Source organism: Ixodes scapularis, unplaced genomic scaffold (assembly GCF_016920785.2).
Source record: "Ixodes scapularis isolate PalLabHiFi unplaced genomic scaffold, ASM1692078v2 PGA_scaffold0__279_contigs__length_252992795, whole genome shotgun sequence".
Classification (NCBI taxonomy): Eukaryota; Metazoa; Arthropoda; class Arachnida; order Ixodida; family Ixodidae; genus Ixodes; species Ixodes scapularis.
This window is the reverse complement of record NW_024609835.1, coordinates 14,064,630-14,081,402: the sequence shown is the minus strand read 5'-3', so window position 1 is coordinate 14,081,402 and position 16,773 is coordinate 14,064,630.

The following is a 16,773-nucleotide window of genomic DNA, read 5'->3' as shown; positions in this document are numbered from 1 at the left end:
AACCCTTTTTGGTTATAACCGAATTTTAGAAAACGGATTAGACATACTTTTATCGGTTTAAACCTAAAACGCTGAACCCACAAACTGACCTTTTTCGGTTAAAACCGAATTTCCAAAAATGAATTCGGCGTACTTTTATCGGTTTTTATCGGTTTAAACCGAAAACTCCGAACCCTAAATATATATAAGCGCCACCGCAACGCTAGCGAACCTTGAACACACTCTACATTCTTTTCGATCGTTAGTTTGTTTAAAATCGTCGCTCGTTTTTGCATACTTGCCATGGAACATAGGTTTGGGCCTGAAATATAGCGAAGCTTAACATCGCTCAGTGGTAAAGAAAAATGCTGTAATTAAAGCAATTATACTTTTACGTTATTAATAAATGTGCATACTATCCGGTACAACCGAAATAATAAAAGTTATTCATGTTATTTTCCGGCGAAGAGACAAATTTCACGCGCGTTTTCCCATAGGAATGCACGGGAGCACCGCAAAAGTAGACTGGTTGCTGTCTGCTTCAATTTGCCTCCCGGAAGTCGCATAGACACTAGCGCCAGTTGAACCTCTAGCGTACATTGTAATAACTCTATGGGAACGCCGGCGCTGCTCCGCTCTTTCGGCGAAACGGTCAGCGCCGCTTAAAGCGCAGACCGCATGGCGCGTTTTTCTGCACGCGAAAACGCGACGCGCTATGAACGCTAGCGTGGAAGCGGACGAGGGGGCACCCGCATGCAGACAAAGCCAAGCACCGCCGGCCGCGCGTTATCAGCGTTGCCAGATAACAGAATTCTCAACGCACGGTGTAAATGTTCGTGCCAATACTACAAAATCAGGATTAAATGAACAAATATGTAAATAAAACGGGTTTGTGTGCCAAAACAAACACATTTTTAATGTTTATATGGAAAATAAAAATGCTTTCGAGCACTTTGAAATGTGCTGAATACGAAACAGCGTACTCTGCAGGATCACGTGATAGTTCGACCGACCCTCATTGGGCGAGAGCCACTTCGACGCCTCGGCGCGCGCGTCCTGTTCTGGGTCGGCTAGAAAAGAACGCTCCCGCGAAAACGCGCGCCCGCGCGCAGGAAATGACGTCAGTTTGACGCCGACGCGCCTGAATCGCGAGCAAAAACGCGCCATGCGGTCTGCGCTTAACAACTCCTGGCTACGCCGCCCAAAAAACCGTTCGTGACTCGTTAGCTCACCGAAAATTAACGCCTTACTGAGATTCGTTATCATCCTGCAAACGTCACAAAAAATCGTTACTGTCACTTCCAAAGCACTAACGAATGTTACGTTTACGTTACTTTTAGATTTCGGGATTCGGCAGCAATGAGCCGCGGTTGCGAATTTTGAGGGCAATTGAATACTCACAGAGCGATTTTACTAAATTTTTTTCCTTCGTTTATCGATCTTGTAGCATTAAGTGAGGTCCCTATAGCACGTTGGACCTTTAAAGAGACCGAAAACGTGACTATGACTATATTTAATTAATATTCTTAGATGGATAATGGAAGGTTGCCTTTAATGTATAACCGAGTGGGTTGAGGACCAGGTTCCAACTGATTCGGCCAGCATGCGCCGCGTGAGTCGATGACGATCACGGTGGTTGTGATTGAAGACGATGACGAAGTATGAACGTCAATCTTCTTAATATTTTCCCCCTCTACATGAAGGATGGCACATTGGCGTCATAGGGGTATCACAGAGCTGCGATTGGTGGGTAGTACTTTTTGAGTGTGGCAACGTGAACGGTGTCACGATAACGGTGGCGGTGGTCCACGGGAACCTCAAGAGCTTCTATGACGTAGTTCACTGGGGATGTTTGGGATATCACCCGATAAGGTCCGTCATATTTATACAGGAGCTTTTCAGAGAGGCCTACTTGGCGTTGTGGGATCCAGAGCCACAGTAAGTCTCCGGGATTAAATCTGTTTGGCTGATGACGAGAATCATATCGGCGCTTTTGTTCAGCCTGGGTGTTGATGGTTCGCAGACGCGCGATTTGCCGGCACTCTTCTGCATAGGAAGCCATTTCTGAAAGTGTCTGATTTTCAGTTGCGTCTGAACGGTATGGTAAGATTGTGTCCAGGGTAACAGAGGCTTCCCTGCCGAACAAGAGGAAATATGGTGAAAAGTTGGTGGTGGCTTGGATGCTATAGTATTGTAGGCGAAAGTTATGAATGGCAGAACCTTGTCCCAATTGGTTTGGTTGGCGTCGGTATACAGGGCGAGCATGTCGAGAAGGGTTCTATTGAGTCTTTCAGTTAACCCGTTTGTCTGTGGATGATATGCAGTGGTTGTAGAATGAATGGTATTGCAAGCTGCGAGAAGTCCTTGAACTAGAGCGGAAAGAAATACCCGACCGCGATCGCTGAGCAGTGTGTGTGGTGCGCCATGGCGGAGCAGTATATTGGTTAGAAAGAAGGTTGCCACATCTTCTGCGGTCGCAGTTGGGAGGGCGGATGTCTCAGCATATCGGGTGAGATGGTCGATTGCAACTACAACCCAGCGATTTCCAGAAGATGAAGTGCGCAAAGGTCCGATCAGGTCAATTCATACGCGTTCGGAGGGTCGCGAGGGACAGGGCAAGGGCTGTAATTGTCTAGATGGCGCTTGCGTGGGACGCTTTCGTCTTTGGCACTCAGCGCATGCTTGCATGTAGCGCTGAACGCTGCGACAGAGTCCGGGCTAGAAGTATCGCTGGGAGATTCGAGTGTAGGTTTTTGCGAAGCCGGCACGGCCACATGTTGCGTCTGAATGCATGGAATTCAGTACTTCGCCGCGAAGGTGTTGGGGAATGTAAAGTAACCAACGTTGGCCATGAGGCAGGTAACTGCGTCGGTATACAAGACTGTCCCGTACACAAAAATGCCGAATTTTTCTTGAAAACGCGCGATTTGTAGATATTTGAGATCCGTTCAGGTGATTGATAATTTGAGTGATACGGGGATCTGACGCTTGATCGCGGGCCATATTTGTTAGGCTTAACGATTGAAGACAAAGAGGATCCTCATCAAATAAGGTGTTTGGTGACTCATCGGGAAGAGGGCAACGGGATAAGCCGTCCGTGTCACCATGCTTCTTGCCGGACTTGTAGCGAACTGTATAGTCGAACTCTTGGAGACGTAGCGTCTACCGCCCAAGAAGGCCAGATGGGTCTTTCAGTGACGCTAGCCAACAAAGATCATGGTGATCGGTGACCACGACAAAATGACGGCCGTACAAGTATGGTCTAAATTTCCCGATGGCCCACACGATGGCAAGACCTTTTTCTGTTGTGGAGTAGTTTCTTTCTGCTTTTGTGAGCGTACGACTGGCGTATGCAATGACGTAGCTGGTGTATCCTTCTTTCTTTTGAGTGAGAACGTCAATCTTCTCAACAATATTAACGAGCACGAAATCTGATAGACCATACATGAAATACTAACGAAATAACTTTATTCGTCAGTTACTCCTGATTATACCGAGTACGTGAGGACGCCACTGAAAATCTAACGCGCTACGTCGTTGCTTCTAACGCCTCGACACTGCCGAAAACCACGACTGCTGCAGCTACGACTCCCTTGACACCGTTCACGCGCCGTCTGAATCCTCGGGTGGGGGATGTTTCTCTTGGAGTTGGCGGAGCTGCGCTTTTATAGACAAGTACGTCCGATTCCGGCACGGCATGCCGTATCCCTTCCGGCTGGTTCAAAGGGGGATGTTGTTGCGCTCTCGTCACACCGCCCGGGGTTGCGGCGAGGCGGAACTGACGCCATTGTCGCGGAGGGACCGGGGGAGGGATGACGATGATCCGGAAGGGGGGATACGGCTGCTCAATTAAGCGACATGTTCTAGGTCTGACTGTATTGTCGACGCAGGGAAACTATCCGAGGGACAGGCTCGAATATATATACAATATATAATATATGTTATCGTTTTATTTTCGTTTTTCTCGGGTGAGGACTTCTAGTTTCGTTTTAAGAATAGAGCACTGTTGTTTGTTTCTTCGACTAATTTTATTATTTGTGTGTATTTGCATCTAATTCGGGCCACTTTCTTTTTTTTTTTTTTCGTACCGGAAATACATTGGTGTAGTTTATATTTCTAGAAATACGCGGTTTAATAAAAGAAACCTCGGCGCCTCTTTAAGGGTATCCTGAAAAAATGACAACGCTGGGAGTCGAGAAAAACTGGGTAGAACGTCCGGCATCCTTGAAAAGAATCGGAAAACAATAGTGGCTGTCGACGTTTTTCTCGCAAGCTTACTGCCTCCCGGTACTCAGAGAAGTGAACTCCCAGCGAAACGCCCGATGTCAATCCGAGGTTCGCACCAAAATTATCGTTTCAAGCTATATGTTCCCATCTTCGACTTCCTTCGTAATTTTGTTTGCCGTTTTTTTTTTTTTTTTTGTTATGCATTAGAGAGGTTTATGCATTAGGGAGTTTCAAATAACTGTGACTTCTAATTTAGGGTTAAGTAGTCACAGAATGCCTTTTCAATGAGGATAGCCGGCAAATCTATTTGTATTTCCTGCGTGTTGTAGCGGTGGGCGTAAGCTTAATAGCATGGTCGTGCTGTTTTTTAAAAGGCAACTTGCATTAGCTACCACTGATCATTTACGAACTGTGAAATGTCGTGCAGAAAATACAGCTGTTATTCATCGACTCACCGCTAGCTTGTTATGAACCCTGAATTGAAATAAAGTGCTGGTAATGCGGAATGAGCAAACTTCCGTCTATTGTGAAAGGTTCTAGTTTAATTCAGCTTATTCTGGGATAATTAATTGTACGGCCGGAGCGTGCGTCACCCCGATACACACGCTGCCCTTATTCGTAACTGGCAGTTGGGAAAGTCGACCGAGCAGCTGAGGGTCTTGCCACACAGACTCAACACGTTCAAAACTGCAACTTCGCTTTCTATTTTTTAAGGGGGAAGGGGACGCAAGGCAACTGATGGTGCTCCAGAAAATGACAACCCGCAGATGATTGATGGTTGTTTGGAAAGGTGCGTAGCAGACACGTATGTGGTAAAGACGAAACAAAAAATAACCAAGAACCGTTACTGTCCACCCGCTCAAATAGTAGTTTCGTGCATTACCAAGTCTCGGCTGGAAGGCGTTATACTGTGCGTAGACTGCAGCGCGTTTCTTTTCTTTTCAAGATGAGGCAAACATTACCTCTCAAGTTGAAGCAAAAATGAAGGCCGACGCGACGCTACATTTTGTTTCAGCATATATCGGCATTCGTCAAAAGCCACGGCCAGCCAAGACTAGAGTCAGAATCTACACAGTTGCACAGCTGCGTTGTGACGTGTCTTTCTCCCAAGCGCTTATTCAACAGCTGGGGCCGTAGCCTACGCCACTTCCCAAGATATGCCGAACGGAGTAAAGCAAAGGAAGGTGCGGTTGTAAGAACAAAGTGAAGCGCTGAATTGTAGGTGCAACTCACCTCGTGTATTTTACCCGTTTTCTTGATATTTTCTATTGTTCATTAAAGGGGTCCTGGAATCATATTTAAGCATCTACCCTTTTTGCGGTTTCCACATCTCTTGGGGTTCGGGCAAGTCAGCTGGCACGGAGATAGTAACTAAATATCAGTGCGTCGTATTTTAACGGGACGACGCCAAAAACTTCCTCCACCTACGCGGCGACCCGCGGTGCCTAAAGCGCGCGATATGTGAAGACATCGCGACGCTTTAGGTCCGGGCGTTTCTACTGGCCAGAGCCGCTAAAAGCTTCTGTTTAGTCGAAATACAAAATATAAGTGGCCCGAGGCGTTTTAATTATTTATAAAAGTGGTTTTCATTTAGTCCTTTAGACCAGAAAAGAAACAAATGCAGTTTATAAAGTACGGAAACAATAAATGACCCGTCGATATACCCGCCACCAAGCGATGGAAAAGGCGGTGCATACTAGAAAGGTCAAGTGGGATCAGGCGCCGACGAGCCGCGAGAGAGAAAGCTCCCGGATGTAGGCGGCGGCGCTGCAGTCGAGGATCCGACTGGTTCCGAGCGTTCCGAAGGCCTTCGGCGAGCAGTTTCGGCTTGCGGTTTGGCCCTTTGGCGGTATGGCAGCGCGAAGTGGCTCCCATTCAGAAGTGATCTTTACCCCGCGTTTGTTGTCGTTTGTGGCCAATAAAGTGTCATGCCGAATTAGTGTTTAATCGCGCAGAAAATGCAATGCGAGCCACCAGGGCTGCCCGCTCCGTACAGCCTATCCAGAACATGCTTTAGTGGCGCCCTCTCGAGCCGTGGACACGGAATGCGGCAGCCATGGGCGCTCGCTGAGCTCACTACCCCTCCGCTAGTTCACGGCCACTCAAGCAACAAAGGACGTCATGAAGGAGGTGATTTTTTGCTTGTTTTTGTGATTTTTACTTGCCCATAACTTTTAAAATAAATCGAAATTCGGGAAAAGAAAAGTTTCATTAAGTTACTTCGTTCAGTGCGCTCAGGCTCGGTGCAAATTAAAAACCAATATAAAAGTCCTTGCAGGGCCCCTTTAACTACAGTAAGAAAGTAGTCGGTGCATCTAGCATTGAGCGCGGCTGTACTGTCCTATTTTGTTCATACGCTTGACCAACTGTCCTTTTTTGCGCTTCGACGTATTCGTTGATCGATTTTTGCCGTTTCGCCAATTGACTCCGAAACCCAATTTAAAAAAGTACCGCCTGAGCCCTTACCAAAACTATGCCTAGAAGAGTGACATACTCTTATCAGGCGCAAGTCACTAGCCCAGCAGCGCGCCGTCGATGTATCTACTAGGGACAATATATGCCGAGATGAGGACAAAGTAATTGAAACGATCATCTCACTCGAGTTCAATAGAGGCATGATTTCCGGCCCCATTTTTGGTCCAATCTCTAAATCTGTTGACAAAAACGTGAAGAATGATCGATTAATATCCTAATACCCTTGTCTTTTCGCAATCTTTTTTGTTTTATTGAAATTATCCCTAATAGCAAAAAAAACATGAAAGACGTTTACAACACCATGTAACGCCGAATTAGAGCGCAGCTGTTGAGGAGGAGGAGGGGGTACTGACGGGAAGGTATTCCCCTCCTTCCTTCTCCCCAACTCCTGAACCTCCATGCTACCCCTCCTTCCCTCCTCTCTCCGCTTCCTCCTCCTCTTCTTCCTTCTCTTCTCCCTCCTCCTTTCTCCTTCCCATCCTCCTCCCGGCGCGGTGCATTATGGAAAATGTCCCATAATGCAACACGTGGGACTCGGGGCGTCACGAGGGTCACGTGATGTCATGTCGGTCACGTAAAGTCACAATGGTCACATGACGTCACTAGAATCCCGCGCAGTGCATTATGGGAATTTTCCCCTAATGACCCGCGCGGTTACGCTGACGGCGACGGCGACGCGACGCCACTCAAGCCGGAAACAGGCGCCTAAGAGCTGCGCTCTAAAAAATCGGGGTGTGTGTATGTTTATACATCCTAGAACCTGGTCTGCCTCAACGGGTGACGAGTCTTTCAGCTGTAGATGAGAAATTTAGCCAGTGTAGCACAACCGCTAGCCTGGGGTCTTTAGCCTGCATCACGCAGTAGGGATACACGACAGCACGCAGGTACGATGATCATCCAGATCGAAACGGGCAGAGGTGGGGATTGAACCCAGGATCCTGGGTTCTGCAGCGCGAGCTTTCGCTCCACGTGCTCCGAGCTGGTGTGAGCTAGCCCACCCCATACAAAAATGTCCTATGGTCGGCTATAGAAAATTCTCTGTCTGGTCGGCTTTAACTATTTGGCCCAATAAGCAAAAGAACTTTCTATGGCTGTCTTTAGCATTCTGTATGATCGTCTTAGAGGCCTTTTAGCTCTGTCTATGGCCCTATCACTTCAGCTTTTCTAATAGCTGGCCCTCTTAGCCAGCATGCTATAGCTGCCTATAGCTTTTCCTTTGGTGCCCTTAGCCATCTATATGGTCTGCTAAAGAAGGCTGTGTGGGTTTTCCCATGGCTCCACGTTTAGTCAGCACACTCTATAAAAACATTTTCAAGTTTTCCCGACTGTTGACGCTACACGGTAGACACACATCACTGAACACACAAAATACATAAACACAAGAACACAAACTCCATACACAATATTAACAACAAAGCGACACCCGGACCCCTACCCCTACCTCTCTCTACGCACGCTTAGTTTGCACTGCCTCTATATATATGGCAGTCTTATTTTTAAATCCGATTTGGCCGGTGACTGCAGTTATTTGTCGCATAAACACGGAGAGGCGGAGCAAATATTACTCGTACTCAATACATCATTTGAATTGTCTCTTGGAAGAGCCCCCATCTCCAAATTCAACACCCTAAAAAAAAGCAAATGTAGGTCATTAGGTTAAATAAGTAAAATGTAATAAATATATTTTAATAAGCTTGATGAATTATGTTGACAATGCCGCGATGAAATGCAATACACTAGTGCTTAAGATAGCAATCAAGTTAGCGCTTGATTGCAGTGTTCAGTACCAGTGTAATCTATGTTCACTTTTGGGGCTAATAGCTAATCTTAATTGCTGCAAAAGTATTTAAATTAATTTTTTAAACAAGCAATATTACTGGTTTTCACGAATCGTTGCAACAGCAGAGAACATATCTTGGGTCATGCTTTGTCACCGGTATTACAAAACTTTAGTATGCTTTAATTTTCTAACCTGGAGCGTTTTCGTAAAAAAGTAAGTGCCGATAGTGATTTTCTCTAGGCGTGTAAAGAAACTTTATTGATTCCCAGTCTTTAGACTCGGGTCCATAAATTTTCTATAGAGGGGTAACGATAATTTATTGGTTTCTAGTCTTTAGACACAGGCCATAAATCTTTCTATAGGCGGGTAAAGAACATTTATTAGTTCCCTGTCTTTAGACATGGGCCATATAATTTTCTATAGGCGGGTAAAGACGTTTTATTGGGTCCCTGTCTCTAGCCACAGGGATATAGATATTTTTATAGCTGGTTCAAGCTGTATTTATGGATTTCTATGGCCGACCATAGGGGGCCATAGGGGGTGATTGCCTGCCATATCATTTTCCAGAGACGACCATAGACCATTTTTGTATGGGACTCGGCCTCCGATACCCCTCACTAATAGTAATTTCAGTCAATACTGCAGTTATAAAACGACCCATCAAACCATCAATCAAAACTATATAACGTATATGTGACGTACCGGTTAATTTAACATAATACAAGGATATATTTATTTAACTGTTTAGGTTACAATCGGTGTGTGTTATGAGAAGCGTTTGGTCTAGCATCGCGCCCACAGTCTTTGGCTTCCAGGCGTCCCGTACTTCTCCGTGGCTCGCTCTCCCACGCCGGCGTCTCCGGTTGCATCCGCCGTCGTTTGGGCTCAATAGGTCGTGTTTGCTGTACGTGACGAACACGCACATAGTACACGGCAATATCTTAATTAGTTAGTCCCCTAACTGTGTCGGTTATTCTCCCATCTAATGTTCGCCAACCTCAAGAAACGCATAAGGAAAACAACATTCTCATAGCAGAACACTCGCTTTTTTCTATATAACAAAGCGCCCTGGATATCTGGTCTATGTATCTGCCTCCGGAAGCAAAACAAATCGCTTCTACGATTAATCCGTGATATACGCAAGGCATTTATCTATAAAAAGACCTTCATAAAGAATTCAAATACGAGTCGGCGGGTTACTTGCAATTCGAACACGCAGATCTGGATTAGATGTATGAAGATCTCAAACTTAAAAGAAAAGACAGCGGAAGTTTGGAAATTACCCGAGTTTACTCGGCCATCCAGTCGCGGCTCTAAAGCTATGCACTCGTGAGATAGGCGATGATTGAAGGGGACGCTACATGGGTATCGCTTCCTCCGTCCTGCCAGGTGTTAGCTCTACCTGCATAGTTCGGCTCGTGCACTCTCTCTAAACCCAATCTGCGTTCTCTCGGCGCAATGTTGGTTTCTCGGCTCCCCCAGTCGGTATTTGGGTCAACTCGACGGTGTTCCATTGCAGTCACCTCTCACTCTCTTTCGCCCTCTCCGTCTCTCTTTATCGCCCCTGCGTCCAGCAAGCACTGTTTATTTTACGAGCCCACTTTCCACTGCGAGAGGCGACGGTACCTCCAAGCCGTTCGCGCAAACGTTAGGGAGACCGGGCGGTGCATTAGTCACTTCTAGAGCGACGCTGCGTGAAATCGGTCTTCCAGTTTACTCAAGCGTCCCCCGCGGCGTATACGCCCATGCAAGCATAGGTGCTCGAGGCGGAGATCAGGAGATTCAATCCCGGCTGCGACGGGATTCGCCGATGTGACACCGAGCCCGATACTTGGAATGGCTGCGTCACTTTCAGTATTACCATACAGTGTACTAGAGTCGTGGAGTGTTACGGCCAAGCACATATTGCTAAAACCGCCGTCACACTGACATCAAAACGCACGGCGTTCCCTGCACACATGGTTACAGGACTGTCTGCGGACACGCCTGTAAGCCGGGGTCACACTGCATCATACCGAAAGACAGTTTGCATAGAAATTCGAACGAGAGTCACGGCCTGATGCGTGCTTCGAATGCTGCGTGCCATAGAGTTCAAGGAGGAAACTTGGGCAGGCGGCATTCGGTAGACGGATACTGCGGTGACACGCGTATGATGTATGAGCGGTGTGACCCCGGCTTATGCATGCTTTACACATATCTCTGGTTCGAGCGTAGAGATTATGTATGACCGTCATGCGAGGAAGACACAGACAGTGTCTGCGGACTGTTCTTTGCATGATGTACGGTTTTAAAGCCCTTCAGAGGTGCACGAATGAAAATGGGGGCGCTGCGGACGATCTGTTTATGTGTTCCGTTAAATGGTTGTTTGATGCCGCCTTTTTCGAGGTCAAGCGATGGACCATTCCAGAAATTGCCTTGAGGCAATCTTTGTCTCAAGCAGCGATCTGGCATACATGCTTAGTATAGCTCTCTTCCCCGAAATATCGTATGTTGCGCCTGGGACAATAGGGACTTGAATGATGCGAGTATAAATAGGAAAAGCGGATATCGGAACACGGCTATAAGTGATAGTAGTCTGAACCATGCTCCTTAAGAGCAGATTTGGAACTAACGCGTTACATGTAACGACCTTACTGGTAATGCCTTAGATTTTTTTTACTAACGTACTAACATAGTCCTTAGAATCCCAAATGAATAGCGAGTAAAGTAATGCCGTTATTATTTCACGGTATCTCCTATCAAATTACGTTACACGTTACACGTTGTTTTTGATTAAAAATGACCACATGATTGTTTAAAAATAAAATATTTTCTATTACGTACACTACGCAAAAGGGCGTCATTTCAAACTCCGTGCGGAACCCGTAAGTGTCCTTGGTGCAGTCTTTGAATAGAAGCTGCTAAGATCACCGTCGCCATACCCATGAGCAGCCGTCTCGCTGGAAAGAGACATCCTTTTAGAAGGCAACAGTCTGCCGCCGCTCAAAGGATTTTTCTTCAGCATCCTTACCTAATCCAGCTGGTGACCATCCTTCTCTTCAAAACAAATTAATTCTTGTTCTGCCACCAACAAAAAGAATAAACTAAATTTGGATTCGCTGACATTCCCACGCTTTCAAGCAAAACAAGTGTGTTAGCGGTGGCCGGGTGCTGACGTGTCGTTAATTTGAAATGTTACGTTGCTTTGTGAAGGAATAAAATAACGTTTATTTTACCGGATTAACTTTGATTACATGAAGAGGTCTATTTTGCATCATTCACGTGGCGTAACTGACATCTGGTCGTTCTTTACAGAGCGATTTCTTCTCCCCAGGCAGGTGCTATGAGCAAAGTTCAGTTTTCCGAACCGCGCTCGCGAAGCCTCACGTGTTCGAGGATAAACACTACACATCCTGCCGTCAGTGAATCCTTTACTAACCTGATTAATGCAATGTGAATTTCTTTCTTAGTATTTGTGGGGTTATTGAAATTTTGAAATTTTATTATTGAGTATTGTTTCCGGGTCCATATCACATGAGCGAATGACGTTTTAGCGAACAGGGACGTTTTAGCGAATCGATGTTTTAGTGAATAACGGGGGCGCTTGTTAACCCCCCCCCCCCCCCCCCCCGCGTCTCTCTGTGCTTACGCCGGTAAGGAGCGGGAGTCTGCAGCGGCGCATTCCAAAAATTGTTAACCCACTTGGCCCACCCGTAAACGCCGCTTCCCGGCAGCCGACTATTCGCTAACATGTCATTCGGTGAAATGTCGGCGTTCGCTAAAGCGTCATTCGATCAGTGAGTTCCTCCCTTGAACAAATGTAATGTTGGCGAGGTTTATAAAGGCGGTATATTAAAAAAAAAAAAAAAAACGGGGTCATATATACTAAGAGTGAAACCCAAAGTAACGACAAACTAACGTAAAAGTAACGTCCGTTAGTTATGGCGTGGAACGACACCGGTATTTTGTTACGTCTGCAGAATGGTAACGGAGCTCTGTAACGTGCTAGTTTTTGTCCATTCTAACGAGTAACGCTATTTCATTACTTATTTACGGGAACGGGCACAGCACTGCTTGGGAGTAGGAAATTTCATTTCATTTTATCCCGTGGCAGTGTAGAAGTAAAAACAATGAAAAGGCAAAAATAAAAAAAATAAAAAAATTAGTACGAGACATAAATTAACAAATTATTAATGGCATTCCTACAATCAGCTGCGTTAGTAATTCCAACTATTACTACGGGAAGGCTATTCCAATCGATGGAGTTTTGGTGCAAAGAGGCGGCTTTAAAAGATGTCCCGCAAGGATCCGTACTTTTAATTCATGATCGGTGCGTGATGAAATGAGAGGTGGTTCTGAAAATGCCGGATATGTAGCAGCAAATATTAATTTGCGTCGCTGTACCCTGATTTATGGGATGTCAACGGGCGAATCCCTTTAGAAAGCGGGCCCGAGAAACATGGCTGCCGCTTTGTCTGCTATGCGTCTTCACCGGGCGCCGAGTTGATGGTATTCGTAACGGTACTCCCCGTGTTATAACGCAGTCTTTTTCCGTAGCAAGTGTGTCTAAGGAAATATATACATAAAGAAGCATTGGGCGGCGAAACGACATCAGAGTATTTACATCCGAAGAGACATGCTCGGGCAGAGAAACACCGCATTGTGACGCCTACTTTTCACGATCCTCCGCGTACTCTTCCTCTGTCTCCGTTTATTTCTTGCGACGTACTGCGAGCCCGAGGCCGACGTTCGACGTGACAGTTCGGCAGCGCAATATCCCGCGGATCTAAACTAAGACACCGACGGTGCTCCCGGGAGATGAAGGCGCCGATCGACAGTGTTTCATGGTGACCAAAGCGGATTCACAAGCGACAATGCGCAAGTTCCGCTATTGCTTTTTCTTGTTTGTTCGTTTTCGTGACAAGATTAATATTATCCGTATGTTCGTTCCTTCCTTTCACGTCACGCTTTGGCGCCTGTATCTTTCGCAAGTTCCCGTAGAGTCGTTCGTGCGGTGATATACAAGAACGGCTAGATCGCTTTTGTCGCAGGAAATAGTCTTCGCGTAAGTAATGCCGTTCCTGTCTCTGCTTAAATTGCTTAAATATATTTTAGGGGGAAAGGGGGGGGGTGGAGGCTGGAGCCTCATAAACTTCCTGCCTACGCCACTAGGTCACAGTCTAAAGCGAGCTTAGGAAAGACATCATTCATGACTTCAAACTTAATATTTAAAGACGGACAATTACATTAAATGCTTCTGTACAAAAAAAAAAAACAAAAAAAAAAAAACGAATTTCTAAAACCATTGTCATTTTCTTCTTACAAACCACACATAACTTTGGAGGGAGGGAGCGCTCGGACCCGGGTAGGCCTTTTCTAGGTGACGTAGCAAACCTACCCTTACGGCCTTGATATCTATTGTCGCTGACAGCTTGAGGAGCGTAGAGTTCCTGTGTATAGCTACCTAGAGAGGAGCGCAGAGCGTGGCTTGTATTGGACGGTAAGGCGGTGCAAAACGAGACATTTTGAGTTTAGAGCAATCTGTATTCGAATCGTGCAATGTGATTAATTCGATATTTTGCCAGCATGTGCCGGCGCTTCTCCGCTTTAATTCGTAGAAAATCTGCTACAACTGATGTAAACCCGCCAACGAAAAAAAATAATCAAAAGCTCCATGAACGTTTGTGGGTATACGAGCCACCATAGCAAGGTTTAATTCGGCACTTGGATTCTTCTGGAGACGTGCAGCTGAGTTTTACTGTGCCAGGTTAAGCCCTTGTCTTAATTGTCTGTTTTGTTAGCTAACTCGGGAAAAAGTTTTATCGCCTTAGGTTTCCACTGTTATTACGATAAAATTATTTAAATAAGAGCGTACTCAATGTGCAAAACGCGACAATAGGCGCGTCGCCGACCCAGCGTCCCCGACCGAGCATGGCCGAGCGGTTACCGTTCTTGGTTCTCGCGCGGACGCCTCAGGTCCGATTCCAGGGAACGGACGCTTCTTTTTTTTATTCCTTCAATTTGGCATTCTCGTAAGTTCGATAACCCAGTCGTCTGATCGGGGTACGAATGTTCTACTCACCAAACGTTCTACGCCGAATGTTCCGGAAACCTAGGTGGGTACTGAAGAGGCTCCGAGTGGCGATCGGGGACCAGTCTCGCTCTTTCGCTCGGTCGTGCTATGCCGCCGTCCTCCGACGCCTGCGACGCTACCTTTTTTATTTTATTTTTTTTTGTTTAGCACAGGTTCGTTAGGTTAAACGTTTAATTTCTGTTGATTCGTCGCCTCATCATCTATCATTCGTGACAATATGACTATCAACAGGCACAAAATGATCATTGGGGGTTCAAGGTTTCCTTCTGATCTAAAGCTGTTTTTTTATATATATATTTATTATCTAGGACAATTTGGACGTAAAAAAGCCAGTTCTTAATGATACAAAAGTCACACGAAGAAAGCGCTTAAAAGAGCGCAGCAGCAGCGGCAGTCTATTCGCGCTGCAGCAAAAGCCATCGTTAAAATAAGGATCTAGTCTAAAAGCGTGTAATAAATCTCAACGAATATAAAAAAGCAAGTGTTTCAGAAAAGTGGGTTAGGCTTCAAACAACAAGCTTCTTCCGACCAGAAAAAAAAAAAAAAAAAGATTGTTTAGTATATTGTTTGCATGGAAAAGTTCCTGTTTGGCCTGACGTGCAATGAGGTGCACAAAATAGTTAAGGCTTACTGCGAAACAAATTACACCGAGGAGGAAGGTTATACCGGGAGAAAGAGCCAAGCTTCGGACCATTTGTTCACTGAATAAGCCGGCAACGCACAAGCGTGCCGCAAACCGCGCAATGAACGTCAAATGTGACTTACAGTGCCCGATGCGTTAAACACTACGGAGCACTCGTTTTGCCCCATTGTTTTTTTGTTTTTTTTTTAATTTGGAATAAAAATGAAAAACAAAACAAGGTTTATTCCAAATCTTTGTCTCACATTGGCCCGCCTTATCTCACACACTTCCTGCTTCGCTGTTCGGCGTTCATATTGGCAGATGCGGCACTCCAATTTGCTGAGGCGCATTAATAATTAAGAAGCTCAAGGCTCGCCATGCCCTTCTCAGGCTGTTGGCGACTGTGGGACGCGTTGGTCTATCCCTCATAAAGGAAGGGCAATGCACCACTATCTCCCCTCTCTCACGTACCTATTGGGCAGGAGATCGAACTATAGGCGGCGCTCTGACCCGTTTGTTTTCCCCACGCTCGGTGTTTACTTAACACAAGGCCTGTGCACATGCCGACAGGCCTTATGGGCATGTTCATCTTATCTTCTACAATAGAGCGCGGGGCACAGTTTAATGTAAAAAATACTAACAATCGACGAAGCAACGTTAAGTGCCGGATCTATCTTCTGAGAATGCGAGCTTGACCCACTTCGGCTTTTGTGCTAAGCTGGGACCGTGCATGCTGCATTGTTCATGCAGGCCGTCGTGGAAACAAAAGAGCCCCTCCTCCCCCTCGCCGGAGAACACGAACTCCAGCCGAACGCTGACGCCGCGTTCGGTTATGTCGGCCGAGCGCTGCGTCATTGTATTTGTTGTCCCCATCCGTGTAGTTGATAAGTTAACCGTTTGGGGCGTAACGGTCTGTCCTCCTCCCCAATAGCGATACAACAACTTTAAATCCAAACATCAACAAGACTACGAAATGTCGCTGTTGTTTTTCTCCGTCTCGATGTTATTAAATACCCTTTATACGTAATTCCATATGCTCGTGATATAAAAGAAAGACGTTCCCGGTTCGCTCTACGCTCTACTTTTTTTATCTGCGTTTTGATGGTGGTAATCAACTATACTAAACATATCGTCACGTAAAAAATTCAAAAAAAAAAAACTAAAAAAAAGAACACGGAAATATCGAACATTGCGCCGATTCTTGAAGAGAAGGAAGGCTGCGCCGAGTTAGACGAATCTTAGGACAGTAAATTTCGATTCGATATTGTCACGGGTGGTGAGTCGTGACCAATTAACAATAAATAAACATAAATAAATAAACGTTTAATGTGGCGAACTTGTGCCAAAAAATAAAGAAGGAAACAGAAGAAAGCAGAGCGTCGCGGGCGTCGAAGTCGGCGTGTCAGCAGAATCGAGCGCTGGGGCGAGACCAGGGTTGGGCAGAAATACTCAAAAATGTATTTGGAAATACAAATACTGGGATACATTAAAATAGTAGCTAAAATACTGATACTAAGATACATCTGCAAAAATGTATCGCGATACGTATCGGAAATACATTTTAAAAAGAGGCAAAAAGTATTTGGAAATACAAATACAGGAATACATCTTAAGGAG